The sequence below is a fragment of the Malaclemys terrapin genome, chromosome 4, assembly GCF_027887155.1.
Source record: "Malaclemys terrapin pileata isolate rMalTer1 chromosome 4, rMalTer1.hap1, whole genome shotgun sequence".
Classification (NCBI taxonomy): domain Eukaryota; kingdom Metazoa; phylum Chordata; order Testudines; family Emydidae; genus Malaclemys; species Malaclemys terrapin.
In genome coordinates, this window is record NC_071508.1 from 74635761 (window position 1) to 74663070 (window position 27310).

The window sequence follows — 27310 nt, forward strand, 5'->3', positions numbered from 1 at the left end:
AATGGTCAAAGGGAATTCACCAATAAGACATTTGTCCAGGCCAATTATTGGATGAATACTTATGAATAACAAATATATTAGCAGAAACATGGGCCAGTTAGCAAATTTTTCATGACAAGAAAAAATTCACAATGAGTTATTCAACCAGCTCTGTTACTAGTCTTTTCAGTGTTGATGCTTCTGCTGTTTTTCTCCACAGAGGATGAGTTACTTTTAATAAGTCTGTAACCTCTTTAATTTTTTTAATTTCAATTTGTGGGAGGAGGAAAAAAGTGGTTTAACCAGGAATACTCTCAGTTGACCAGATGAAGATAATATTTTTGCACATGTATAGCAGTTACCATCAAAGGATACCAATGTGATTTAAGACAAATTATTAGTGTTGTACCACAACGTCCCTGTGATATAGTTAAATATTATTAACCTCACTTTATGCATGACGAAACTGAAGCACTGGGAGGTTACATGCTTGTCCAAGGTCACACAATGTGTGTCAGAATTGGGAAAGTATTTGATCTCCAATTCCCAGTCTGAGGCCGTAATCACAATCACAATCCTTATTTCCAGTGCAATAACATCTGCTGCTACCCTGAACCTTCTTTTGTTGCACTGGAGATGAGGCAGCAGACATAGCCTTAATACTTCATTAGTTTCTTTGGACTTTATCTCTCTGTCCTGAACTGTAATCACAGCAGTTGCACTGACCTGCTGGTTCACAGCAAAGAGCAGAGTGCACAGAACAGAACAGATTCAGCCTTTCTGGGGAAAAAGGTCATTGTGGTCTTCTCACCATTCCACGCTGGATCGTGGGCATAGGCTACAACTAATATTTCTCAAGTGATGTCACTTTGCAGTAAAGTCCCTTTTCCTCCTTTGCTCACCTAGGACCATATCACTTTGCCACCGCTACCACATAAAAGGTATGCTACACCCACGATAATGATATACCCTGCTTTTCTCCACATGGACTGCTTCTGTGTTGCTCTCTTAGTGATGTCTGCATAACCTGTAATCAAGGTATAATCAACATTGGTTTATAGAAAATAGATCTTGTCAAACAAACTTAATTTTTTTTGGTGAGATTACAAGGTCCATTAATAAAGGTAATAGTGGTGATGTAATATACTTAAACTTCTGTATGGCATTTGACTTGGTCATATGACATTTTGATTGAGAAACTAGAACAATAAAAATTGTCTCAAATATTGTCTCAGAAAATATAATGGTAAACAGGGAATGGTCCAAGTGGGTATGTTTCTAGTGGAATCCCATATAGGGATTTGTTCTTGGTTATATGCTAATTAATATTTTTATCAATTACCTGGAATAAAACATAAAATCATTACTTATAAAGCTTGCATATGACACACAATCTGGGGGAAGCGGTAAATAATGAAGAGGACAGATCACTGATACAAAGCGATATGGATTGCTTGGTAAACAGGACACAAGCAAAGGTTATGTTTTGTAATACAACTAACTATAAGATCATATCTTAAGGAACAAAGAATGTAGGCAATACCTGCAGGATGGGGGGCTCTATCCTAGGAAGCAGGGACTCTGCAAAAGATTTTGGGGTTATGGCAAACAATCAGCTGAACATGAGCTCCCAGTGCACCACTGTCACCCAAAGGGCTAATATGAACTTTGGATGTATAAATAGGAAATATCATGTAGGACTAGGAAGGTTATATTGGCACTGGTATGACTGCTCCTGGAATATTATGTCCAGTCCTGATGTCCACAGTTCAAGAAGGATGTTGAAAAATTAGAGAGAGTTCAGTGAAGAGCCAAAAGAATGATTAAAGGATTGGAAAACAAGCCTTACAGTGAAAGACTCAAGAAGCTCAGTATTTTTAGTTTTCTTAAAAAGCTCAGTTTCACAAAGCTATGAACAATAATAAGCCAAATCAGCCAGGAGGAAGAATTGAATAAGAAAAATGTGAATGATAATTGGGAATGGTTTAAGAACACTTAATAGATGCCCTAAAAGCCACAATCTCACTACTGAGGACAAAGGCTATCTTGGTTAAAAGAATGACCTGATTTAGAAGAGGAAGTGAAGGCAGCTATATATACTATCAGATATAAGACAATTATAGTAATGAAGCTAGGAAGCAAAGGGACACAAGGAAAAAAATCTATAGCCAGCAGAGTTAAGGACTGTAAGGAGGATTTTTAAAAGTATATTAGGAACAAAATGAATACCAACAATTTTATTTGTCTATTATTAGATGGAAATTGTAGAATTACCAGAAATAATGCAGAAATGGCAGAAGGGTTCAATAAATATATCTGTTCTTTTATTTGGGGAAAAACAAATGATGTAGTTATCTCATGTTTTGAGGATAACACTCTTTCCATTCCACTAGTAGTCATATTAAAATCAGCAGGTCTAGTTAACTTGAATACAAGAGTTTTAAAAGAGCTGGCTGACAAACTCACTGGGCTGTTAAGGTTGATTTTCAATAAGTCTTGGAACACTGAGGAAATTTCAGTAGATTGGAAGAAGGCTAACATTGTGCCAATATTTAAAAAGGGAAAAGGAAATGACCCAGGTAATTATAGGACTGTCAGTCTGTGATCAATCCTGGGCACATTGTTGTTTTACTGTTTATTGTCCCACATCAGCCTCGACATAAAACAATTAAAGAGGGTAATCTAATCTGTGTCAAGTAGCCCATTCTTATAGGAGCGGGGAGCCCATTCAGGAAGTAGTGATTCTGAAGATGATTTGGGGGTCATGGTGGATAATCAGCTGAACATGAGCTTCTATTGTGACAGAGCTAATGCAAAGAGAGGGGCTTCTCAAGTAATATAGAGGTTATTTTGTCTCTGTATTTGGCACTGGTCTGACAACTGCTGGAATATTGGGTCTAGTTTTGATGTCCACAATTCAAGAAAGATGCTGAAAAACTGGAGAGGGTTCAGAGAAGAATCACAAGAATGCTTAAAGGATTAGAAAACATGCCTTACAGCAGTGGTTTTCAAACTTTATTTCTGGTGACACAGTTGAATAAAATTGTTGATGCCTGTGACCCAATGGAGTTGGGGATGAGGAGTTTGGGGTGTGGGAGGGGCTCAGGGCTGGGGCAGAGGATTGGGGAGCAGAGGTGAGGGCTGCAGTAGGCCAGGAATGAGGGGTTGAGGGTGTGGTAGGGGGCTCAGGGCTGGAGCAGGGGATTGGGACACGGGCATACCTCAGGCAGCTCCTAGTCAGTGTTGCAGCGGGGGTGCTAAGGCAGGCTTCCTGCCTTTCCTGGCACCACAGACTGCACCGTGCCCTGGTCAAAGTGAAAGCTGGCTCCTAGGCAGAGCGGCTCCGCGTGGCTCTTGCTCACAGGCACTGCTCTCCAGCCGGTGCTCACGGTAGGGGCAGTGTGCAGAGCCCCATGACCCCTCTCCCCCTGCCACCAAGGGGTGCTCCTGGGGCACAGTGCGGTGTCGGAACAGGTAGGGACTAGACTGCATTAGCCGGGCAGCACTGCCAAGAGGACTTTTAACAGCCCAGTCAGCGGTGCTGACCGCAGCTGCCACAACCCAGTGCATTACATTCCGTGACCCAGTACTGGGTCACGACCCACAGTTTGAAAACTACTGCCTTACAGTCATAGATTCAGGGAGCTCATTACTTAGCTTAACAAAACCAAGCTTCAGGGATGACTTCATTACAGTCTATAAGTACCTACATGGGGAACAAATATTTGGTAATTGGCTTTTCAATCTAACAGAGAAAGGTATAATACAATCCAATGAGGCTGGAAGTTGAAGCTAGGCAAATTCAGTCTGGAAAAAGACATGCATTTTTAAATGTATGAGGTTAATTAACCATGAGAACAATTTACCAAGATAGATTCTCTATCACTGGCAATTTTAAAAATCAAGATTGGATGTTTTTTCTAAAAAATATGGTCTAGGAATTATTTGATAGAAGTTCTGTGGCTCGTGTTACACAGGCGGTCAGACTAGATGATCACAATGGTCCCTTCTAGCTTTAGAATCTCAAGCTATGAATTTAGAAGAACCTGATCCCATCTAATCACTCCAGAACTGCAGTCTGTAGGGTCTGTCTGTGCTCATGTAGTTTTTCTCTGCTCCCAATTTGTAACTACACTGATCGGTGTATGAATGCCTTTGTGTGCAGACTGCTGTGAATGCCACACTTGACCCTTTCCATCTTGTACTTAAGTGCTTTCATTCAATGCAGTGGGATTGAGTGATATTTGTCTAGTTGTTAAATGTGTGAAATTGTGAGCTCCAGTCCATTAACACAGAATGTGTCCAATTAAGTTTAGAAGGAGAGGAAATAAAGATGAAATGTGATGAATCTCATCTTTAGCTTTCTAATTTCATTTAGTATGGCATTTTATTTCATTTTTTAATCTTTTAACATTTTTAAAGGGTTTTTTCCTCATCAGACTATGGTCCTTTTCTCTGGAGGAACGTGTGGAACAGGACTATTCCTACAAACTCCATGAGTCTTCTTTGTTTTGTCCCCGTGAAAGGGCCTAATCCTAATCACCTGTAACTCAAGAGAGAAAACCTAATTAGGGATGCTTTATAGCTGGGAGCTGATTAACTGAATGCCTCCTAGCCAGCAGAGATAGAGCTAGGTGGTATAAGGAACTGAGAGAGAACCCAGCTCAGGAGGAAACTCGGCGGTCTTAAAATAATAAAAGTTTCCTTGCAACTTCTATCAAGAATATAAGGAATGGGGCTCAGTAAAAAAAGCTCTTCTGCAATTCTTTAAGTATACCAGGAAAGATGTGAGACTCTAAACCATGAACAAGATTAGAAGTTCTGTGCATGGTGGTCATAGACTCTGGAAGTGAGTCTATTACTGTACAAAGTCCAAGAAGAAGAGGAAGAATTATTAATAGTAGTTCAGGAGGGGAGCCAGGAGAGAGTAGCTAAAGAGAGTTTTCTCTCCCTGATAAAGGATCTGGAGGAAGATCTGACAAGTTGGGTCTGGCTGAGCCAGGGTAGAGTGACAGGAGTTGGGTTATCTCCTGTGGTGCAGATCTTAGAGTGGTGGGGAGCTCTGTGCTAATAAGGTCTATGAAAACTAGGGAATGAGATACTTTCCACCCCTCAAGGGTTTCTAATGTTAAAGCATACTTAAGACTCCCTATAGGGAAAAGCCTGGTTGGCCAGCACCCTGACAAAGGGGGAAGGATCGGAGTCAAGCCCAGGAGGAGCAAAGGACTTACTGTTTGGAGGTGAGCACAGGAGGGGTGAAAAACCTTTAGAACTAAACCCTGGAAGGGGGCTGAACTGTGCATGACTTAGCCAGAGGGTTGAAGCACAGAAGACCCAATAAGGCAGTCAAGAGAAGGAACTGGCTGGAACTGACCATCGTGGCTGAAGAAGTGGCCAACAGAATGAGTGAGTGGCAAAGTCCGCTGCAATGGAACATCTGGGCACAAGGGTGCACCCTAGGGGTAAGGACTTGTGTTTACAGTCCTTTCAGGAAATGTGTTCTCTCCTCACAACTGAGGAAGGCCTCTCAGACTGATCCATGGAGGATCAGGTGAATTCATCCTGTAAACCTTCTCCCATGGCACATGGCAGAAGCTATACATCCATGTGGTCTCCATAAGTGGCTGCCTCTGAAACACACCTCAGGGAGCAGGAGGAGAACTTCAATGAGTAGGAAAGACAGTAGGTCATAGATACAAAAACATAAGTTAATAATTACCTATTTGCATTTCAGACTTTATGGGACAGATGTTGATCTCAGTTTCTGTAGAATAAGATTAAAGGAGTTACCCCAAATTTATACCAAAGTAACTACGATCTGAATCTAGCTCCTTGAGTCAATGTAAAATGGAGAACCAGAGAAATCATGTCGTTCATAATGGTGCCTTGCAGGGGAAGAAAAATGATGGCATCAGAATTTTTAGACACAATCAACGTGAACTATTTTGTTTTGGCTTTTTGAAATAGAGCATGATAATTATATTCATGGGAACAGGCTGAGATTGGGCAGCCAGTGCACAGGTGGGAGAAACATCTGACTGAATTCCTTTTAGCAGGAAAGCAGCCAGTGCATGCACCTGTTTTTTCATAGGAGTTGCTTGCATATGCCAAAATTGTTGTAGAGAGATGATGAGCAAAAATAAACATTGCAAGGAACAAGTCATGCTGAAATTTCAGATAAGAGAATATCCGGAATGAGGCAAAGCTGGGGTTTGAAACTGGCAGGCTACAGCCTTCCCTTAGGCTAAACTTTTAAAAGAGAAAAATTAGGATTTTTTTGCATTGCTGATATATTATTTGTTTTGCGGTAGCACCTAAGAACCCCAGTCAAGGATCAGGGCCCAATTGTGATAGGGGCTGTACAAACACACAACAAAAGACTGTCCTTCACCTGAAGAGCTGACAGTCTAAATAATATTAAAGAGCTGCTGGTGCCTTCCAGTTTCTAGGCCAAGTTCAGAGGTGATGTAAGTTACATATCAGTAAGTTAGTGGGAATGAACGGTAGCTGCTGTAACATTAATGCTGAGGGGTCAAAAGGCTAAAGTATAACAGGAGAACCATCCAAAAGGAGAATGTAAGGTGTGCGATGTTGTGATGGTGGAGCTGCTTTATCATATACCCTCCTGCTGTTTTTCTTGCTACAATCCAGGCTTCTGCCCCTGTCCCCACTGATCTCACTTAAAAGCAGGAGTAACTCTGCAGAAGTCAAAGGAATGATACACATTAAAACCCAGTATGAGTGAAAAGAGAATCAGGTGCTTTGGGACTGATTTATCAATGTCCCAGGATTACTTTCTTCAGCCAGCATAAAAAAGCCATAACAGTCCCCCCCAAATCCTCCTGACATAAGGGAAGGCCCTGACAGGCATTGTGTGGACAGTGTAGTTGGCTTTTTGCCACCTGCACAGGAACCCCAAGTACAGGGAACATGGCAGGGCTGGTTTTGGTCATTGTGGTATTGTTGGGTCATTTCTATGCTCCAGCTATTCCTGACTGCTAAAATGGCCCAGTGGGGCTGTTGGCAGCCAGACCTAGCTTTTGCTTCTAATCCTGTGCCAAGCTCAGCTTTGGGCAAGTGTGAATCCAGCCCTGTGGCTATAAAGTACATGAGCATACACTAATTTACACTAATTCATCAATCTGTAAATCAGACTTCTCAATGTTCTGCATCATGCAGTTTGTGTTAGAGCTGACTCCGCCTCCCTGTGCTGTTGCCCCACATATTAAGGCAGGGACACTACATGGGGCAGCAGCTGGCTGGGAGGTTGAGGAAAGGAGGCGACCCTTCTCCATCAGCTCTAAGTTCCCTGCTCTCTTATGCACTGCCTCTCCAAGGAGGAGAGAGAACCACCCCAGGAAGGAAGCCCAGGGGCTGACAGGATTTTGAGGAGAGAATGGGGTGAGGAGAGAAAGAGCAGATGGGCCCACTTTATTTTCACAGTGGGGAAGGAATAGTAGCAGTTGAGGAAGCCCTGAGCAGTTGAATCCCACTCAGACTGAACTACTCCACCCTGCTTAGCCCACTCCTTCTGACTCCAGTCTCCTCTCATGGAAAACAGATCAGCTCCTGGGCATCTGAACTTCTTCTCTGAGCACTGGGGTGGGGAAGGGCACAGAGGAACAGGGTTGGTCCCAGGGCTACTCTTAGAGCAGCAATAGATGGGACCTTCCTGGGGACAGCAGTTGTTCAGCTCTGGAGAGAGGAAAGGCTGTCCTAAGTTAATATTTTGGTGGATGGCCTGAATTAATTGTAATGAGAGTGGTGGATTGAATTAGGGAATTATGGCCTAAATAGTCTGTATTGGGGCAACCTGGGACAGAACAACCCCTTCCCCTCTCCAAACTCTCACCGTCCTGTTGCCCTGAGAAGCTTAGACAGGGACTCTGGTTGAGTTCCACAAAAATATGTAGCCACCTAAACCTCAGATTTAGGCACCTAAATCCCAGTTTTGGCTTTACTGTATTCCACAAAACTCCCACCAAATTCTGTAGGTGCCTAGGTTTTTCAAGGTAAAAGTTCCCTAGGCATCTATGTTTCTGCATCTGGGCATGCACACTGCTGCCTCCCGGATGCCTATCTCCCTCCCACAGCAATCCACAAACCAGAGAAGGCAGGTGTGTGGGGCAGGTATGTGGTTGCCTAAGTCACGTGTGGGACCCGATCTGGTAAGCATGCTCAGAGGGCACCTACCAGATTGAGTCTCATTCAAAAGCCAGCCAGAGGAAGAGGATGTACCCACCTTCTAACTTTTACCCAAGTAGTTAAAGCACTTAGCAGGAATGTGCAAGACTCAGATTCAATTCCCCTCTTGCTGCCAGAGGGAAACAAAGGATTTGAATGGAGGGGTCTCTCACAAGAGTGCTCTAAACACTGAGCTATAGGATATTCTGATCTGGGGCTCCCTCAGTCTCTCCTGTTGAAGCTGTTCACTGTGGATAAATGATGAAAGAGTGATTGGAGCAGGAGGACTGGAGCTTGCATCTCCCATCTCTCAGGATGACCTAACCACTGGACTATGGAATCATTCTCACACTCTCTTTCTCTAACCCAATGACTATTAAGACCATTATCACACCCCATCTCCGATTAAATGGGCCTCTTGCCCCTTTTGTGTTTCTCTTCCTTTGCTTTATTAAAACACACACACAAGATGTGTTTTCATGCAACCAGGATCTTTGTTTTGTAAGCTTTTATCTGTTTTGTCTGCTTATTCTTCCCTTGAAGCCATAATCCTCTCCTTGCGATATCACAGTTAGTTACAGAGATGGCTGGGACAGCATGTTCAGAGGATTGTGACTTCAAGTGTGGAATAAGCAGCAAAAGGAAATGAACCAAGAAATATAAATCCCATCTTCATACAAATATCTTTAGTAATAAAAATAAAACTAAGCAGAACCAAACCCCTTCACACACAAAGGGAGAAACATATATTTTCAGTGTTGTTTCCAAATAGACTGAGATGGTCAAAGGAGCCTAATGGGGATTGTGACACTCCATACCTCAAAGCAGCACCCTAGAACACCCATATTCACCACTGTTGTAAGAACATAAGAACGGCCATACTGGGTCAGACCAAAGGTCCATCTAGCCTAGTATCCTGTCTTCCAACAGTGGCCAATGCCAGGTGCCCCAGAGGGAATGAACAGGTAATCATCAAGAGATCCATTCCCTGTCACCCATTCCCAGCTTCTGGCAAAAAAATATAATATAATTATGATATGTTTTCTACAAAGTATGCCTTATGAGGTATCATTTTAAAAGTCTTAATCTGTTGAACATTAATATTCTGTTGGATTGTATGTGCTATCATTGTATGGAAAGTTATGAAGTTTTGCTATGTGAGTGTCTTACTGAAATATGTTGTGAGGTTGGGACTAGGTACATCAATAGAGCATCAACACCCATCAAGGAAAGAATCTACTATCCCAGGAACTACATACAATGGAGACTTCTCAGAGAGAACATGTAGACAATGGAGTCTGCTTGACCAATGGGTAATGACTAACCCAACTCACAATAAAGATCTTTCCAGCAAGCTGGAAGAAACTATAAGAGGGGAAGTGACATCATTACTTGGCCTCACTCCCCCCACAACTCAACACCTGGAAACACGGCTTGAGGACAAAGACTTTGAATGGAGGGAGGGTGGTCTGAGACAATAACAGGTTCCAGGCTGTTATTGAGGATCTGTGATCTGTTTGTACCATCTGTCAGGGTGAGACACTGCTTGATTCAAATCCTGTTTAGTTTGTAGAACTCAGACTATGAATTTATTTTTGTTTCTTAAGTAACCAACTCTGATTTCCAAGCCTACTACTTATAATCAATTAAAATCTATATATCTGTAGTCAATACATCTGTTTTATGTTTTACTTAAAAGTGTGTTTTGGTTGAAATGCTTGGGAAATCTCAGCTCATTTTACAAAGGCTAGTGTGTGTCATCTTCACATCGAGGAAGGGGCAGACTGTGTAATGAATTTATACTGGCCAGGCTTCTGACCAGTGCAAGAGAATACAGTTCTGGGATGCAAGACTGGGGAGCTGGGGGGAATTGTCTGATTCTCTATTGTTGGTTCATGAGTGGCTGCAAAAGCACTCATGTAACTCAGTTGGGTGTGTCGCTGCCTGTGGATGTCTGTAGGTGCAGTACCTTCCAGAGGTTTGTGGCTTGACACAGCATCACAGAGTGAGAGGGATACTGCAGGTTGGTGGGACAGAGGGGTCAGTGGTCCCAGAGTCCAGGTTGTACCCTAGGGACCACGTCACAGCGATAGATGCCCAATTCCCACTCACCTATCCTTAAGCCCCTTTGAAAATCCCAGACAGAATATTTTGCAGTTTTCCAGGAACTGCTCCTGGCCACTTAAATCCTGGCATGCATATAGAATTTTTGCAGGAATCAGTGCAATTCAATGGGATGGTAAGAGACTGCCTCAGCTTGCAATAAACACGTTTGTTTATTGTCACAGATAATCAATGTGAGTATGTGGGCGTCTTAAAGCCTAATGACATCATTATTTTTCATTTTCATTCTGTTCACATTGGTGCCACAATTATGGTCAGGTTGACCTTTTCCATTATTGACACCTACTGGGTCAAAATCTAGATCACCCAGTCAATGCCTTTGCCAATGCAGACTTATTCCCTACAGCACACATTCTAGTGTTTTCTCTAATCTAGTTTTAAAAGTTCCTAAGGATGGGATTCCACTGGCAAATATATTTCACTATCAGAAAACATTCCCTGTTGTTTAGAAATTTTTAATTCTTAGATTCATGAAGCACTTCTGTACAAAAGGAGTTACACATGCAAGAACAAAATCACAAGGTCTATTTATCTTCATACTGCTCCCCAATTGAGATCAGGAAATTATTTCCCTCAGTTATGAGGGTGGTCTTTCACTGACACATAATATCTAGATCCCTTCTAGAGCCAGGATTAGCACAAGATCGGGACATTGGTCTGGGTCTGATATGGTCATTTCTTTGTCCTTAATGGTGGCCTCTAAAGTATTTCTAAAAACGTTGGGCTTGTGACTTTTTGAGCTTCTTCATGACGTTGTTGCCCCTTTCGCCTACGTGGTTCGCCCAATATTTGAAGCCTTGCAGGGTTTTTTCCACTAGGAGGAGAAATCCGTAATACAGGTCAGGAAAATCCTTATTTACAAACATGTATTCAAATCCTGTTTCCCTGAACACAGAAGAAACAAACAACACCAGACAGTTTCCTGGCTCAGAAATCACCAAATCTGCTACTCCAACAAGCTCTGTGCCCAATAAAGCTTTGTTTCTTTGCTTCCTCCCTGGGTCACACTCACAACTCCTCTATAGGCTTTCTCCCTCAACACACAGAAGCTACAATCCATTTTTCTAACCCCCCCCCACATTTGCGACCAGGTCCACACAGTCTTGCCCTGACCTGCTATGAGGCCTATTGTCTTGGGCAGTAATTTCCATTTTTTGCAGCCATCTTTATTACATACCGGGGGCTTAATTGTACCTTCTGATGATCTGGAAAGAGTGCTTGGCACAACCATTGACTTTAATGAGAACTGTGATTGATTGTGAATCTAAAATCCACCCCCCTTGTTGGCAAGCCATTCGCTACTTTCAACATAACCTTATATAAAAAGCACCTGAAAGGAGTTTCTGCAAAGGTTTTCCTTTCTTTCTTTCTTTCTTGGTTTTATTGTTGAAATACCAGGAATGCCAGTGCTGATATTTCCTGGTTTTGCTAGAAGATTAGTTTGGGGATATCAGAGGATATACATTATAAGCTTTCACACCCAAATTGAAGTGTGAGGTTGTTGACAAGCACATCCATTTGCCAAAGAGTTAATTAGTTATTTAAATTAATAGCTATTAACAAAAACCAAATGAAAATACAGAGATTTAAATTGTATGACTAAAACTTGTTTCCCCTTTCAACTGCTCAGCTTTCACTCTTTTGATACTTGGGATAGTATCATTTTACCAATATTCGAGCCATCATAGAGCCTTCCAGGCTGGACAGGATCTGAACATGTAATGTAAGAAAGAAGAACCCACCCACCATTTATTTCTTAATACCATGTAAACATGGCTTTGGATTATTTATGCAGTTACTGTGTGTGCTTTGATAATGTAAGTGGAAATAGCTTTAAATAAACTTTGAAGGGTACCCTTTGACTAGTCTGTGCTAAGACGCGGATTTGTTTTAGCATCATCAGCAGCTATGCTTTTCTGTAAAATAGTCTCTTTATTACTTTATTGAGATCCAAATGGATTTCACGTGGAAATACTTTGTGATGTTGCTTTTGCTGCTACTCAAATGATTGGGAACTGTTAGATTTGAATCAAGTTACTTCTTGCAAAGTAAGCTGTGTCTTTCATTAATAAGTGAATAATTACCCTGAAGAACTTTTCAGGTACACAGTGCCCTAGATTAGTGATATCACACTGTCATCAACTGCAGAGAAATGAATTCTGAGTTTTTAATCAGCTTGTTTCCATTAGCAATCAAGCTTTCTTTATGTTGTTATATTAAATCCAAATACACATGCTTAATGCTTATTGGCGAATTTGCTCTGAAAGCTTTGCTTCACATACACTCCAAAAGGGGCATGTACAGAATGAAAATACATGAGGTACCACAGTTATCTTTCATTTAAAAGACAACAACCTGATGTTGAGATTGATCTTCAACCCATCATCTCATTATCAGCCCCCACAATTTTGTGAGAGAAAATAAGTGCCACATCTCTGGTGATACACAAACACTTGCATAACCACACAAAGGTATCCATTTTTGTTATATACTCTAAGGCAAGGTGTGTGTGTGTTTGTTTGGTGGGGAGGAGACCAGCATCGGGATGTGTGGCCCGTCTATTGCCACACCACAGTTCAAGAAGCCCACTGCATCTCACACATCAATTATTTCCTACAGATTGCCCAGAATCACATTTCTGGCAGCAGGACATACTTAATGATCTTGCACACCTGGATGATGACAACTTCCACTGGAGACTTCCCAACACCAAACAGATTGCCACTGACTGATAGCAATCTGGTTTTGCAAGTTGTCACAGGATGTCTACCAGCTGTTTCTCCACTTTCTCAGTTTGGTGTCTCTGCACTGGGGGGCTGGGATGAGCTCAGGACACAACTTCAGGAATGCAGTCTCCCATATCCAAATACTCTGCAGCTACTGCTAGTCATCCCAAATTTGTTTCACAATCTGATTGCACCACTACATAGAGCTGGTCAGTGAATAGCATCAGCACCTGGCGATTTTCATTCCTTGCCACCATCCCACTCCTCCTCAGTTTTTTTCATTTTCATTACTGCATGCCCAGCCACTATAACAGTTGCTGAAGTTCCGCAAATACAGTAGGTCAGGCGCCTTGTCTGTAGAACAGACACAAAAATTCTGTGATCTCTTTGGTATCCAGGCTTCTGCCAATGAGATGGTATAAAAAGGTTGAAAACTAGTGTGAGGAAGCATGGGAATTTTTAAAAAGTCATAAAAAAGATTTAAGGAATGGAGCAGAGTGTCAAGCTCCCACAATTCCCTGAGAGGAATGCTGGATCCTGCAATGCACTTCCAAAATATCCCAAAAGGCAAAGAGGTATACTTGGATGCCAACCCTCAGCTTACCTATGTGCCATGTCCTTTTCACCAATAGAGCTTCTTGCATCTAAGAGACACAGCAAAGGCAGCCAAGTGTGTATTTGCTCTAGTAACATTGCAATGCTGGCAGCTGTATGCCACTAAAGTTGCTATTGGTAAAGTTTCTAGTGTAGATATGACCTTACTGTGCTGGTCTTTAATGACTAAATATCCAATGAAGAACATGATATGAGGTATGGAACACACCCCTGTCAGTCAACAAGCACAAAATTACTTTCTATGTCATGCAAGTGCCATAAAGAAATTTGACCACTATTAAGATTCACAGAGCCCCTGAGGGACAAAGAAGTATTAACACCTTTTAGAGATGGGTGAACTGAGAAACAGAGGTGCAATGAGTAGCCCAACGTGACCCAGTAAATCAGCAGTGATGCTAGGAACAGAGGCTTTGAATCCAGACTCTAGGCTTTTCTTCTAGACAGACTGCCTAGCAGCCTTTAAAATTAACCATCTTTCAAGTGAGCGGATGGCCTCAATCAATTATCCCTAGTATCCAATTCAAAAGAAATGAATCTGAGAAAGGAAGAGCAATAACCAGGACCGGCTCCAGGATTTTTGCCGCACCAAGCGGCGCAAAAAAAAAAAAAAAAGAGCCGCGATCGCGATCTGTGGCAGCAATTCGGCGGGACGTCCTTCGCGCCGAGCGGGAGTGAGGGACTGTCTGCCGAATTGCCGCCGAATAGCTGGACGTGCTGCCCCTCTCCGGAGTGGCCGCCCCAAGCACCTGCTTGGCAAGCTGGTGCCTGGAGCCGGCCCTGGCAATAACAATGAAAGATCAGAGTAAGTAACCCATTGGAACTGGAAACTGACTAAGTCAAAAAAAGGCTTGCTAATTGCAATTAGAAACAGAGAGTGATCTCAGCAGATGCCGTGTTAACAAATTTCAAATCATTCCAATTATTTGGTTGCTCATTACACCTGTAAGCATGTTAGATAGCTTGTTGCAGAAATCTGGAAAGCTGTTCTGTGAAAATTCATCACTACATTTAGCTTTTCTGGGACAGGCATCAAGACTATGAAGCTGACACTGCAATTATGGTGAATACTTTCCTGCTAATTATATATAATTTTTCACAACTGAAATATAATTAGCAAATCATCACCACCAGGTGCTGTATTACCTAACCACTTATGATGAGGCTGCATTTACAGAACTCCACAAAATGACTGGGTTTACAAATGTCTGAATGGATTTTTTTCTTTTGCGGTTTTGGGTTCTTGTTTCCCATTAGAGTAAAGCAGTCTCCATATAGATTCCAAGGCCAGAATGGACCACTGATCATCTGCTTTGACCTCCTGCAATCTCAGTAGCCATTGCATCCCAGGAATGTTTGCATGTTTTTTTCAGAGCTGACATTTATTTATTTTTATTTGTTTTTCTAAAGATAATGTAAATATCAGGAAATAAAAGACAAGTGTTTGTTGAGGAGACAGTGGGCATAGGAGTCAGTGTGTAGGACGGGGATTCATGAGACTGGAATCAGGGCCTGACTCTGCCAGTGACATGTTTTGCGACTTTACCTCCCTGGACTCCATTTGCAAAATGGGGATAATGGTACTTACCACCTTTCATCAAAAGATCTCAAAGCATTTTAAAAAGATGGGTAAGTATTATTAGTTCACTGAATAACATTATTAGCTGTGCTTAATGACTGATGCCAAGAAGATGTCTTCTAACCAGGCTGTATTAGATGTTGGCATCAAGAATGTTTTGTTTTATCAGCTAAAGAGAAATGAATTGTCTCCTCCAAAGTGGGTTACATTCTGATCAATATTGCATTGTAAATATTGCTTCATATATCATGGTCCACACTATTCCAGCCATTTTAGAGATGTGAGTATCCTCAAATTTGGGTATAATTTATATCTGGATTCAAACTTTGCTGTTTTGGGCCCATCTTTAATGCTTTTATATTGCTTTGTTGAGGCGATAAAAGAACTCACTGCTACAAAAAATAAACATTTCCCATTATAAAATCACTGATAATAATGAACTCTGTTAGAGATGAACAGTTCCTTGCAAGCTTGTTCTTCTTTTAAATCTATTCCCCCATTTATGTACTTCTCACACAGGAAATTGAGGAGTGATAAACATCAGTGCGTTGATGACCTTCTGTATTCAGAGCTATGCTGACAAAGGTTTGTAGTTTAGGCCTGGCCTTAGTCTTAGCTAATCTTCTACTTCATTACAAGCTAGATTGGATAGTCTCTCTTAAACTACAGGAACAGAACAGAATCTGTTTCTATTCTCCTAGCAAGCCAGTCTGGCGCGCTCTCTCTCTCTCTCTCTCTCTCTCAGGGTCATTGGGTTTAAGGAATGCCCCCCTTCATCCCTATGCTTGTCTGGGCATAATTACCAATTTCCTTAATAGTTCCTTTGTTCCAGGTCCTACCTGCGATGTTTTTCTCTCAGTTGAAAGGACCTATCCTGGAGAATGCTCAGGTGATGGCTGCTCCATTATTTGGGCAGTTATACTCATTCAGTCTCAACCAGCTGCAGTCACTGGTCTGATGACTGATTTGAAACTGTCAAGTCTTAGAGATAAAGCACAGAATTTACATATTCAGATACAGATCAAAATATGCAATTAATGCAGATACTTGTGTTTAGATGTTGTCACAATCCCTTAATACTTTGAGGAGGAAAGGGTGTTTGCCTGATTTCAAGCACTAAACGAAGATCAGCCAGAACCACAGTGTAACACTGAGACATTTCTGTGATAACCACTGAAGTGTTTACACTATGTGAATGGCAATTGAGATATAAAATGGCATATTTTAGATGATATCAAAATATTATGTTATAGGCTAAACTGAGAATTGGATAACCCAGAGATTACTGCTGTTTCATTAGCAATACATGAGGCATGAAGTCAAGAATCAGACATAAGATGCATCATTTTATTAAACATGTCAAAGCTCTGCTGATTATGTCCTACCACCCAGCCTAAGGTTTGCATTCATGAGCCTTTAGTCCTTCACCAAACTAGGCCCCTCTGGAATTCTTGTACTCCTTCTATTTCCGCTCATCATACTACAGCTGAGACACCCATTCACAGGTTCCCTGTTCCCTTCCTTTTGAGTCTCAGTAGTAGCTGTAGCACTAAGGAGATAGAAAACTTCCCTTACAGGGCAGCTAGTGATTCCCCTTGTGTAAGGGATTCCCAGGGTCACTGAAAGCTGGTGTAGCTGGTTCTGTGCTATCTTCTCCTGGCCCATCTCGACTTAGTGGTTGTTATGGGGCATGCTTGGCTGGGAAGGTTAGTGCTGCACTCTGGTGAGAAAAAGATCCTGGCTGTTGGGGAGAACAGAGTGCTGTGTACTCTCTGCAAGCTCATCCTCCTCCTCCTCTTCCCCATCCGCAGAATCCTCAGGTGTAGCTGCCTCGGAATCCATGGTCAGAGGTGGAGTAGACATAGCCTCAGTTAAGGATCTTACTACACACATAAGATATTAAAAATGTTCTGTTGAATAACTAAGTTTGTTCTTCTTTGGGGATTTTAGCCAAACAATTTTGGATCTGGATAAGTACTGAGACCACAAGCTGTTACATCTGCTGCTAGCTACCTAGATTGTGCTATGCTGAAAAGTGTGAGAGTTTGTTTCTGTTAAATATTCAATATGTTTAAATTGAACCATATTAGAATTGTCCAATGCTGGGAATCTCATGAGAACAGGCTCTCTCTCTTGCATTGCCTGATATTTCTGATCTATGTTTAGGACAGATGAGTTATGAGTTACTGTCTTTGGACAATTTCACTTTCTGCCTGGTCTGGATGTAGGAGAAGCAGAAGCAATACAAACATTTAAACAACAATAAATCTGTTAAACATTTTTTTAAATTGTACCCCTCCCAGCTACTATCCACCTAAGAACACCTACAGTAGGCTTGTGGTGCTGTCATCTTAGTCACTCTGTCTTGAGTCTGGATGTCTTGGGAATGGTAGGGTGTTAGTCTAATACTGGATTTGTAAATTTCCCTTTGGATTACAGCCTCATAGATCATGAGGCATGTCCTTTTTATAATGGAATCTGTGAATAAAATCCCAAGCGTACTTGCCATGAGAGGAAAGCATGAGACTCTTTTACTACCCCGAAGGGTTCTATTGACAGTGAGATGAGCCACAAAATCTGCAATGTTAGTGAGAGATTGCCTAAGAGAATACTTTGTGGCCAAGTGAACCAAGGAAAACACTCCCAAAAGGGCCAGGGAAAATGTTTCAAAGGCAACCCAAAGTCTAATCTAAATATCCTTAACATTATCCTGGTAGCACATTGTAAGCAATAAAGGCAGCATGGAATAAGAACCCCATATAATTCAAAGGAATTGGTATCCTCTTTGCGAAGGAGAAATGTATTAAGGGTCTGATATTTATTTCAGTGGGCTTTGGATCAGGCCTATAGAGCAATATTAAACAGGATTCCATATCAAATCACCATGAATGCAATTGCCAAGAATGTAGAAATATTGGTGCTGTTAGCTTTATGGTTGCTAAAAATGACTTTTGAACTATCAGGAAAGAGGTAATATATTTAATAGACTACATTGAGTAACCAAAAGATGATCCTTCTTCAGAGTCACACTTTGTGTTTGGATGCTTCATCACTGTGACTAGTCTATTAAGGCGTAACTAATTCAGTTTCCTAATTATTTACTCATTATTTCATTAAAAATCAACACATAATGACCCAGTTTTTACCCACTGAATTCAATGGTAGTAAGAACCAGGAGTTGACATATTGTAAAAACTATTTTACTTATTTAATGAATGTATGCATTAATAAGGAGCACAAATGTGGGCTGTCATATGGATGAAAATAGCTTTCTACTTTTCCATAAATATCATAAATAAAGTGACCCTCATGGAAAATTCAACATTTACAAACAGTAAATATCTGTCTCTCTGTCCATCCATCTGTCTATTTCTAAGGGGCCCAGCACGATAGTATCTGATGGCTATCTTATTTCACATTCTAAATACAGCAGAGGAAGCTAGCGAGGTCCATCTTTTGTGGTTCCTTTCCCCTCTATCTTAAATGAAAGAAAGACAGATGATTTGATTTTTCTCCTCCCCACAAAGTACAATAAATAGTCAAAACAAGTTGGGATGCATCCAAGTCTCTATACACAATGGTGCTGCATTCACATCTATATTATGAGTTCAGCAGGTAACTGAGTAAAACTTTCAGAAGATACCTCTGAAAATGTAATCTTGTTATAAAGGAAATAATTGTTCAACTGGGATAGATAAACTAGAGAGGTACCTTCAAACATGGGAGTAGCAAGAGCATTGTTCGCAAGTTGGAGATGTTGAACACCTCAACCTCTTAAGAATCAGTGGGTGCCACCACCTTGAAGTCACTCAGGGTATGTCTACACTACGGAATTAATCCGAGTTTATATAATTCGAATTTTGGAAACAGATTGTATAAAGTCAAATGTATGCGGCCACACTAAGCACATTAATTCGGCGGTGTGCGTCCATGTACTGGGGCTAGCGTCGATTTCTGGAGCGTTGCACTGTGGGTAGCTATCCCATAGTTCCCACAGTCTCCTCCGCCCATTGGAATTCTGGGTTGAGATCCCAATGCCTGAGGGGGCCAAAAACATTGTCGCGGGTGGTTCTGGGTACATCCTCCCCCCTGTCCAGGGAAGCAACGGCAGACAACCATTTCGCGCCTTTTTCCTGGGTGAACAGTGCAGACGCCATACCACAGCAAGCATGGAGCCCGCTCAGCTCAAGACAGCAGTCATGAACATTGTAAACTGCAGGGGTCTGTTTTGGGACCGGCTCTGTTCAATATCTTCATCAACGACTTAGATATTGGCATAGAAAGTACGCTTATTAAGTTTGCGGATGATACCAAACTGGGAGGGATTGCAACTACTTTGGAGGACAGGGTCATAATTCAAAATGATCTGGACAAATTGGAGAAATGGTCTGAGTTAAACAGGATGAAGTTTAACAAAGACAAATGCAAAGTGCTCCACTTAGGAAGGAAAAATCAATTTCACACATACAGAATGGGAAAAGACTGTCTAGGAAGGAGTACGGCAGAAAGGGATCTAGGGGTTATAGTGGACCACAAGCTAAATATGAGTCAACAGCATGATGCTGTTGCAAAAAAAGCAAACATGATTCTGGGATGCATTAACAGGTGTGTTGTGAGCAAGACACGAGAAGTCATTCTTCCGCTCTACTCTGCTCTGGTTAGGCCTCAGCTGGAGTATTGTGTCCAGTTCCGGGCGCCGCATTTTAAAAAAGATGTGGAGAAATTGGAAAGGGTCCAAAGAAGAGCAACAAGAATGATTAAAGGTCTTGAGAACATGACCTATGAAGGAAGGCTGAAAGAACTGGGTTTGTTTAGTTTGGAAAAGAGAAGACTGAGAGGGGACATGATAGCAGTTTTCAGGTATCTAAAAGGGTGTCATAAGGAGGAGGGAGAAAACTTGTTCACCTTAGCCTCTAAGGATGGAACAAGAAGCAATGGGCTTAAACTGCAGCAAGGGAGGTCTAGGTTGGACATTAGGAAAAAGTTCCTAACTGTCAGGGTGGTTAAACACTGGAACAAATTGCCTAGGGAGGTTGTGGAATCTCCGTCTCTGGAGATATTTAAGAGTAGGTTAGATAAATGTCTATCAGGGATGGTCTAGACAGTATTTGGTCCTGCCATGCGGGCAGGGGACTGGACTCGATGACCTCTCGAGGTCCCTTCCAGTCCTATAATCTATGAATCTATAAATACCTCGCACGTTATCGTACAGTTTATGCCGAACCAGAACCTGCAAAACCAGGCGGCGAGGAGCAGGCTACAGCAGCGCGGCGGCAAGAGTGATGAGGACATGGACATGGAATTCTATCAAATCGCGGGCCCAGGCGCTTTGGAGATCATGCTGTTAATGGGGCAGGTTATAGCCATGGAATGCCGATTCTGGGCCTGGGAAACAAGCACAGACTGGTGGGACTGCACAGTGTTGCACGTGTGGGACGATTCCCAGTGGCTGCAAAACTTTTGCATGTGTAAGGGCACTTTCATGGAACTTTATGACTTGCTTTCCCCTGCCCTGAAGCACCAGAATTCGAAGATGAGAGCAGCCCTCACAGTTGAGAAGTGAGTGGCGATAGCCCTGTGGAAGCTTGCAATGCCAGACAGCTACCGGTCAGTCGGGAATCAATTTGGAGCGGGCAAATCTACTGTGGGGGCTGCTGTGATGCAAGTAGCCAAAGCAATCACTAAGCTGCTGCTACGAAAGGTAGTGACTATGGGAAATGTGCAGGTCATAGTGGATGGCTTTGCTGCAATGGGGTTCCCTAACTGTGGTGGGGCGATAGATGGAACCCATATCCCTATCTTGGCACCGGAGCACCAGGGTACCCAGTACATAAACTGCAAGGGGTACTTTTCAATGGTGCTGCAAGCACTTGTGGATCACAAGGGACGTTTCACCAACATCAACGTGGGCTGGCCGGGAAGGGTTCATGATGCTCGCGTCTTCAGGAACACTAATCTGTTTAACGGCTGCAGCAAGGGACTTACTTCCCGAACCAGAAAATTACTGTTGGGGATGTTGAAATGCCTATAGTTATCCTTGAGGACCCAGCCTAACCCTTAATGCCATGGCTCATGAAACCATACACAGGCAGCCTGGACAGGAGTCAGGAGCTGTTCAACTACAGGCTGAGCAAGTGCAGAATGCTGGTAGAATGTGCATTTGGCCGTTAAAAAGGTTGCTGGCACTCGTTACTGACTCACTCAGACCTCAGCCAAACCAATATCCCCATTGTTATTGTTGCTTGCTGTGTGCTCCACAATCTCTGTGAGAGTAAGGGGGAGACCTTTATGGCGGAGTGGGAGGCTGAGGCAAATCGCCTGGCTGCTGATTCTGCGCAGCCAGACACCTGGGCGATTAGAAGATCACACCAGGAAGCGCTGCGCATCAGAGAAGCTTTGAAAACCAGTTTCATGACTGGCCAGGCTATGGTGTGAAAGTTCTGTTTGTTGAAAACCCGACCCCTTGATTGACTCATTCCCTGTAAGCAAAGCACCCTCCCCCCTTAAATCACAGCTTTCTTTTAAAGGAAATAAAGTCACTATCATTTAAAAATCATGTATTCTTTATTAATTGATTATAAACATAGGGAGAGAACCGACAAGGTAACCTGGGTGAGGTTTGGGAGGAGGATAGGAGGGAAGTAAAAGGCCACTGAAAAAATTCAATATAATGACAGCCTTTTGGTTGGGCTGTCCACTGGGGTGGAGTGGGAGGGTGCACGGAGCCTCCCCCGCCCTCCCCCCCGCATTCTTACACGTCTGGGTGAGGAGGATATGGAACATGGTGAGGGGGAAGGGAGGTTATACAGCGGCTGCAGTGGCAGTCTGTTATCCTGCTGCCGTTCCTGAAGCTCCACCAGACACTGGAGCATGTCCGTTTGATCACGCAGCAGCCCCAGCATTGCAGCCTGCCACCTCTCATCTCAAGCGTCCCTCATGACCTCACGTTCACTGGCATCTTTCCTGTATTTAGATACCATGTCCTTCCACTCATTCAAATGAGCTCTTTCATTGTGGTGCATTCCATTATTTCCGAGAACATCTCATCTCGCGTCCTCTTTCTCTGCTGCCTTATCTGAGAGCCTTCGGGACGGAGGAGGGAGGCTTGAAAAATTTGCAGCTGCTGGAGGGAGGGTTGAAAAAAAGGAGAGAAGTTTTTAAAATGATACATTTTACAGAACAATGCTTATACTCTTTCATGGTGAACAACACTATTCACATTACATAGCACATGTGATTTCAGTACAAGGTCGCATTTTCCATCTTAATATTGAGTGTCTGTGGCTTTGGTGTTAGAGATCACAGATGCAAACTAAACTCCCCCCCATCCAATTCTCTGGGATGATCGCTTTATCCCTCCCCCCACCGCGTGGCTGGTATCAGGGAAGATCCCTGCAGAAACCAAACTAACCCCCCGCCTCCCCCGCCATGAATTATCTGGGATGATCGCTGTACCCCTCCCACCACCGCGTGGCTGGTATCAGGGAAGATCCCAGCTAGCCTAACGCGAAAAGCTCAGGGCCAATCCCCCTTCCCGCTGCACTTGGCTAACTGCAGGGAAGGATTTCTTTTCAGCCACAGGCAAACAGCCCAGTAGGAACGGCCACCTCTGTCCCCTTAATTAAATTCCCGTATTTCAACCAGGTTACCATGAGCTATATCACTCTCCTGAGGATTACACAGCGAGATAAAGAACGGATGTTGCTTGAATGCCAGCAAACACCGGGACCATACGCTGCCAGGCTTTGTCATGCAATGATACCAGATTACTTGCTACTAGCATGGCATGGTCAAGTGTCCTACCATGGAGGATGGAATAAGGCTGCACTGCCCAGAAACCTTGTGGCAAGGCTTTTGGAGTATCTCCAGGAGAACATCATGGAGATGTCCCTGGAGGATTTCCGCTCCATCCCCAGATACATTAACAGACTTTTCCAATAGCTGTACTGGCTGCGAATGCATCCCAAGTCCTCAGGGCAAAGTAATCATTAAAAAAACGCTTGCTTTTAAAACAAGTTTTATATTTTAAAAGGTAAACTCACCTGAGGTCCCTTCCATTGGGTCATGGTCTTGGATACTGGCTTGGGAGGGTTAGGAGGGTACTTCAGTCAGGCTGAGAAAAAGATCCTGGCTGTTGGGGAGAATGGAGTGCTGTGTACTCTCTGCAAGCTCATCCTCCTCCTCCTCCTCCTCTTCCCCATCCGCAGAATCCTCAGGTGTAGCTGCCTCGGAATCCACGGTCAGAGGTCGAGTAGTGGTGGCGGCCCCCCCTAGAACTGCATGCAGCTCGGCGTAGAAGCAGCATGTCCGCAGCTCTGACCTGGAGCGACTGTTTGCCTCCTTTGTTTTTTGATAGGCTTGTCTGAGCTCTTTGACTTTCACACGGCACTGATCTGAGACCCTATTGTGGCCTCTCTCCATCATGCCCTTGGAGATTTTTTCAAAAGTTTTGGCATTTCGTCTTTTCGAACAAAGTTCTACTAGCACTGAATCCTCTCCCCATATAACAATCAGATCCAGTACCTCCCATACGGTCCATGCTGGTGCTCTTTTTCGATTATCAGCCTGCATGGTTACCTGTGCTGATGAGCTCTCTGTGGTCACCTGTGCTCTCCTGTGCTGGGCAAACAGGAAATGAAATTCAAATGTTCGCGGGGCTTTTCCTGTCTACCTGGCCAGTGCATCCGAGTTCAGATTGCTGTCCAGAGCGGTCACAATGGTGCACTGTGGGATAGCTCCCGGAGGCCAATACCATCGAATTGCGGCCACACTAACCCTAATTCGAAATGACAATATCGATTTTGGCGCTACTCTGCTCGTCGGGGTGGAGTACAGAAATCGATTTTAAGAGCCCTTTATTTCGAAATAAATGGCTTCATTGTATGGATGGGTGCAGGGTTAATTCGATTATGCAGGGTAAAATGGATTTATTTGGGTTTAGACCCCATTGGGAGTTGGGCATCTGAGTGCTAAAGACAAGCACACTACTGTGAGCTGTCTTCAGGTAAACCTGCAGCTTTGGGGCAAGTGATTCAGACCCTGGGTCTGTGTTAGAGCCAGACAGGAGTGGCTGGCTCAGCAAGACAGGGTGCTGGAGTCCTGAGCTGGCAGGGAAAACAGAAGCAGGGGTAGACTTTTGCACATCGGGTGGCAGCTCCCAAGGGGGTTTCTGTAATCCAACCCGTCACAGATGGGTGCAGGGTTAATTCGATTTAACGCTGCTAAATCCGAATTAAAGTCATAGTGTAGACCAGGCCTCAGTCTCAGATGTACTGTAGAGGTGAGTGACATGACAGTCTAGAGTAATGTGGCATACCTGTTGGGGCCAGATATTCCAGATTTGTCCATGTCTAATATAAAGAATAGACTTATATTAAAGTTTGTCCTTAAACAGATTTTTGTTTAAAAAAAAAAAAAAAACACAACACCTGACTGTTCATGCGTAATGACACACTCATTTAAACATCTATTGATTATATTTTTATGTGCCATCAGACTTTGAATGTGATCCTTTTTTCTCTGTTTAGAAATTATTTTAGCCGAATAGAACACTTTTTATTAAGTCTGAATTGTGCCACACTTGCACTGCAATCAAATCTCATACATGATACACTGCATATTAGCCACAAAACTTAATTTATTTTCTAAAAGTTATATTTTCTAAATGGCAAATGAGACTTATGCAGAAAGGACTGCTTAAGTACTGGGTAAGATTGTGTGACTGATGACCTTTCATTTTCCTCTTCGATGCTAGGCTGCGGTCTTCAAATAAGTCTAAATATGATAAAGACTGTTTAGACTAGAAGCTTGTCAGGACAGCAACTGTTGTTAAGCCTTTGTGCTGCAGAAAATGGTTCTGGTGGTTCTGAACCAAATGCCCCAGGAACGATATTAAGGATCATTTACTACTGGAGGCTGTGGCATTTAAGTGAGATGGGGATTTCATTTTAGTGTTCTTGCAAAATTGTAATTTGGTTAATTGTATTCTGCCTACCTAAATTTTTCCTGCAGTTTCAGTTGGATATGTTACTATTCAACTATAGCTCATTTAAAAAAGAAATCAAAACATCTCCCCCCCCCGATAACAGGTGATAACACACCTGATAAAATAAATATTCTTCACCTGTTGTGTAGTATTGATGTGAGCTATTTGACTCCTGACCTCATATCACCCCCGAGCTGGCTACATTGCAATACCAGTTGAAATGGCACATATGGATGTCAAATTTCTCATATACTTTGGGATCAGCTGGGATGATAGTTGCTATATGTAGTGAATGTATAGGAAGGAAGAATCCCATGCACTGTGGCTAGGCAGCAGTTCTGCAGAAAAGGACCTAGGGGTTACAGTGGACGAGAAGCTGGATATGAGTCAACAGTGTGCCCTTGTTGCCAAGAAGGCTAACGGCATTTTGTGCTGTATAAGTAGGAACATTGCCAGCAGATCGAGGGACATGATCATTCCCTGAAAGCAGATTTGATAGCTGCTTTCAACTACCTGAAAGGGGGTTCCAAAGAGGATGGATCTAGGCTATTCTCAGTGGTAGCACACGACAGAACAAGTAGTAATGGTCTCAAGTTGCAGTAGGAGAGGTTTAGGTTCGATATTAGGAAAAACGCTTTCACTAGGAGGGTGGTGAAGCACTGGAATGGGCTACCTAGGGAGGTGGTGGAATCTCCTTCCTTAGAGGTTTTTAAGTTCAGGCTTGACAAAGCCCTGGCTGGGATGATTTAGTTGGGGATTGGTCCTGCTTTGAGCAGGGGGTTGGATTAGATGACCTCTTGAGATCCCTTCCCACCCTGATATTCTATGATTCTATGAATGTCATATAGTTAGTATTAGACATTTGCAAAGTTCACTTATCCCTAGTGTGGTAGGCAATTCCTTATTCCTATAATATTCAATTGATCCTGGAGCTGCTGTTGGGGAGATGGACAATATCCACTTTCTGAACTCCATAATGGTAAAGTACAATGGGTCATAGGGGATCTGTTAAAATCACAGGAATGTGTATATTAGAGGTCAGCACCGTGTTTTCAATGTGTATGATAGCTAACTACTGTCTGACTGGAAAAACTGGGCATATTTTCTTTGTATTAACTCATATTTTCTCTGTATATCAGGGAAGAGATTAAAGAGAGTACTCCAACACTATGGACAACATAAAGGGATTCCTTCAAACTGAACAAATACTGAAAATCACAGATGTCAGTGAAAAAGATCATTTTGTCAAGTAGGAAGCTGACAATCCGGAGACTGTAGACAATAATGTTTGGGTAGTTTCATTTGCCAGTGTAGAGGAATGCAGGAAGTAAATATATCACAAAAGAACGACAGAAGATTGGCAAATGCGTTTTTGATATCATATCAATTATAGACTGAAGCAGACTTTGCTAATCATCTGACTGGTTTATGAAACCATCAGGAAACTCTTGACTAGCTGTGCTACTTCTAAGCTCCATGTTTTAGGACTGACAAGAGGAAGCTTAAGTTACAAAGTTAGGTAACCTGAATATGAATATATCACTAGCAAGAACCTTAAGAGTCTGCTATCCTTTTAATTCTCTGTTATGGCTAGCTTCTTGTTTTATTAGTATTATCCCCATCCAAAGATCAAGATCAGACTAGCTTTGTGAAGGACATGGCAAAACACAATACTTTGTCTCTAAGTGCTGACTGGGAAACAATTTGAACAATAATATATGGAACAATGAAGTAAACATGGTCTGTGGAAGACTAGCTTTGTCTCATGTGGTTTCATTGTGGGAACTTTTTTGTGCCATTTGTTCAGCTCTTCTGCTTCTCCCTGAGGGAATTTTTATTGCAGTATAATTAGACGGGCAATTTGGTAAAAGCTAATTTTATGTCATGGCCCCCATAGACCAAACAATAGGAAATGCTTGTGAAGGGAAACGTAATGAGGATTGGAGTACTCAGAAATGAAGCTGATACACAGAGTCCACAGACCATACTATTTTCATATGAATCTCAAACCATGGCATTTGGGCTGTTGGCTTACTCAAAGCACAAAAACAAAGAAAGTCATCTTATGATAATGAGTATTTAATTCTGTATTAAATATGCTGTTTTTTTAAAGATGCTTCA